Below are 4,138 nucleotides of genomic sequence, written 5' to 3'. Positions count from 1 at the left end.
TCCTTTGTTTCCCATCCTTCCTTGGGCATGACATTCAGATACTGGTGCATCTTTCTAGGATTTTAGCTTTATTATAAGCCAATGTCAAGGCCAAACTTGCATTAGTATAATAAGTTACACCTGAGCTTCCTCCAATGCCATTCTTCTGATAACTAAGTAAAATGGCTTATCTGTTCAAGTTAAGTAAACACATCTCTGTAATTATAAGAAAAGATAAGAACAGAAAATAGATTCAATTTCTACCAAGTTGAATTGAATTAACACTAGTACCTATCCCCTTCAGTTTCAATTTTAAAATTAAAGCACAGTGAATATATGCATGTATGTATTTGTATACTTCAAATATTTTTTCAGACAGAGATGAAACAAAAATAGAAAAAAACTGCCTTAACTAAAATTCCTTCTAAACATTTTTTTTTTTAAATGGGAGAAAGTATTTTATTTCAGCTTAACAAATGATGAACAAACAAAAGCTGAACAAACACAGCATGCTATATACCATTGTCGAAGGACTCGGCCTTAAGTAATTGATAGTTTGGACCCCGGTTACTAGCAGAGTACTTTTTTATTAAAAAAAAAAGACTGCATTAAAAATGAATTATTGAAATAATATAACACATTATACTTTTAAAATAAAAATCTTATTTTTAATTGAAAATTGGCACCTTGCCACTAACTAAACTTGACTTCAAAAGCAACAGCTGTGAAAGCATCTTTTTAGTTCTTAATTACTGTAGTACGTAAACCAACTTTTTTTTTCTCTTCATAAGGCACTTGTCTAGCTGAGGAGGAGATCAAAGTACAAGATGTGGGAAAAGAAATTATGGCTAGACCATAAATATGAAATCTAATAAAGTGCCACAAGGAGCCGCAAAAAATAAACTTATACCAGACTATTTTTTAATTATAAAAAGTCAGATTGTTGAGAATCATGCTGAGCAATTAGAATAAGGTTGAAGACACCTTTTGCTCCAACATGTCTTTTCTTCTAAAAAGTTATTACAAAATTGGGAAGGATGATGATGTAATAGGGGCTTAATTCTTCTCTGACTACTAGGGTAGATAAGGCATGGGGGGAAAGTAAGTAAACTGGGGAAGACTTCATTTCAGTTTTCTAGTGGTTGGTTTCAGAATTACCTCATACTCTTCTTAACCTGTTTTATTTAAGCTATGATTCCCACCTCCAAAATTTTTCTCTGAAGACTTCAGGGACCTCATAAGAAATGTCACAGGGACAAATCAGGAATTTGTTATTCTGTTCTGTGTAAGATAAAGTTGCTTTTGAAAAATCACTTCTTTTCCAATAATGGGAATGGGGCTACTGACCAAGAAAGAAAAAGAAGTATTATTTATTCTATACAAAGTTTAAGAGGACTATCCTTTGAAGCTTTACATATTTAAAATAGCTTAATGTTCACAAAGAAACTGGAAAATAAGATATCTATCTATCTATCTATCCATCTATCTATCTATCTATACACATATATGTTTCTCTAGTCTACCTAATCTAACCTTAGGCGCTTTTACAAATGACTGCATTTTTTATTAATTAAGCCTTAGGCACTTTTGCAAATGATTGATTGAATTTCTTCCTAATTAATTAATCAAGTAATAATAATAAACAATTATCTTACTTTAAGTTAAATAAAACACTATAGTTTTTAAACGCTGTATTTTAAAATCAATCGGGTGATTTTTTACATGAGAGCAGTTTTTCCTCCTTTATGAACAACCTTGACAGGGAATGTAACACACAAAAAACACCCTGAAATGTTATAACATAGAAATACAATATAATATAAGCATTTGCAATGCAAATCCCTTGCATGCTGATAGGGATTTAGGAAGCACCCTAGTGAAATGTTTCTGTAGGAGGCTGGAAGTGACACTGTCTAGTGGGTAAAAAATGGAACATTATATTGTGTAAAAGAGGGAGAAGCTCTCATTTCCGTTTAAAATAAAGTGTCAAAGCAAACTGACACCATCAGACTAGCATCCAGTGACTTCTGATGTGCCTACAGTTTCTAGCACTATAAGAAGTAATTATCTGTGAGGAATTCTAGAGGAATTGATTCAGCCATCTTACCTTTAGTCAGAAAGTTATTAAGAATTTGGAAATATGGGAAAGGGTGATATAATGAAGCTGCTGTAATGATCTGCTTTATTATAATATCATTATGACTTTGTAAAAGATATTTACAGAAAGCATGGAGAAAGGAAACATAGTAATTTTTTATATAAATACACTGGCAAGCATTTTATAAGAAAAAATAATTCACGCTAACATAGTTATTCACATTTTAAAAGATCAAGACATGGAATATTGTACTTTATTTGTCATAAGCGCTGTGTAACTGTGGGCAAGTTGCATTCTGTCTCAGTGACATCATTATTAGAATTGAGAATCTTAATATATAGCTAGAGACACCTACAGTTCATTTCTTGCATGCTTCTCTTTACCTAGATATTTTTTTCCAATCCAATGTAAAATTGGGTGAAACAAGAAACAAACATTTTTCAGATGATATTAATAAAACGTGAAAAGACTTATTTTTACAAATTAACTTTGTATAAACTCCACTATTCCTTTCAATTTTCTAGTTAGAATTTTCATAACCTATGTCTGATCTTGTAATTGGCCCTTTTCACTTTATATTTGCTACCCTCTGATCTAGCAAAGAATTTATTTATATATAGTATGGGATAATATGGGGGGAAAACAAAACACTGATTCTGGACCCATAGAAAATTCTATTTGAATTTGAAAATTCTCTTTGAATTTTAATTTCTCTGCTGCCTCTTACTAGCTATGTGGCTTTCAGCAAATAACTTCATCTGTATTTATCTTATGTTCCTCATCTAAAAACTAAGATTAATAACGCTATAATAGATTTTTTGAGATACTAAATTCGATCTGTGAAAAAAAAAAAAAAAAAACTGAACTGTTAAAGTATGCCCTGCCCAGCAGGCAAAATAGACTTTTCATCTCTAAGACACCCAAACTTAAAAGCCGAACCAGGCAGCCAATACAGAAAAGCAGTCACTCACCCTGTCTGTTCAAAAAAGGACTTTATGTTTTTGCAAAGGTGTCTTATAAGAATGCCCTTCCTTCAATCAAGCCAAACCTGGTCCTATTGTTGGTGTCAAAATCGGCTGCAGCAGGAAATTCCCTGACTGCCCTGTACTAGTCCATTCTCGCACTGCTGTAAAGACATACCTGAGAGCAGCAATATATAAAGTAAAGAGGTTTAACCGTCTCACAGTTCCACAGACCGGAAGAGAAGCATGAGGACTTCCGCTTGATTTCTGGGGAAGCCTCAGGAAACTTCAGTCATGGTGGAAGGCAAAGGAGGAACGAGGCATTTCACAGGGTCAGAGTAGGAGGAAGAAGGAGAGGGAGGAGATGCCCCACACTTTAAAACAACTAGATCTCAGAACTCACTATGGATATGACAGCACCAAGGGGGAAGTCTGCCCCCATGATCAAATCGACTCCCATCAGGCCCCATGAAATTTGGGTGGGGACACAGATCCAAATCATAGCATGCCCACGGACAGACTGCCTGGAACCACGCAATTAAGAGAGACTAGTGATTTGGGGCTTAAACGTCCTCCAATCAAGACTCGATTTCTCACTCCCTTGACTCCTTTTCCCATGCCTTGCAATTTTTGCATTTATAATCTCCTACTCCCTGACTCCTCCTTGAAGCACACTTTCATTTTGCACCTAAACACTATGTCTCCCCAGTCTGCAGATTGCTTTTAGAAAATAAAGTTCTCCTTTTGCCTCCGCAAAGCTCATCGGTTTTTTGTGAACAGAACATAGTAAAGGCTCATTATATGCTTTTCCTCTTCCATGCCTCAACCTTTATAAATGCACAGAAGGTTATATATGTTGTCAGCGTACATTAGCAACAATACATGACATTTATGGAAAGTAAGAGTACCTCAGGATCAAATACACCACATATTTTACATTATCTCATCTCATTTTTCTTCACTCTGCTACTGCAAGCATGTTAACAAATTATTCAGCAATAGGTACTAAGAGTTCATGGTCTACAACGTTCCTTCAAGAAACTACTTGCTATGAAAGCAGAAAATGAGAAGCACAAACTAAAAAAAAAAAAAAATCTTG

This window comes from Macaca thibetana, chromosome 11 (genome assembly GCF_024542745.1).
Source record: "Macaca thibetana thibetana isolate TM-01 chromosome 11, ASM2454274v1, whole genome shotgun sequence".
Taxonomy (NCBI): domain Eukaryota; kingdom Metazoa; phylum Chordata; class Mammalia; order Primates; family Cercopithecidae; genus Macaca; species Macaca thibetana.
Note: the sequence above shows the minus strand (reverse complement) of the source record.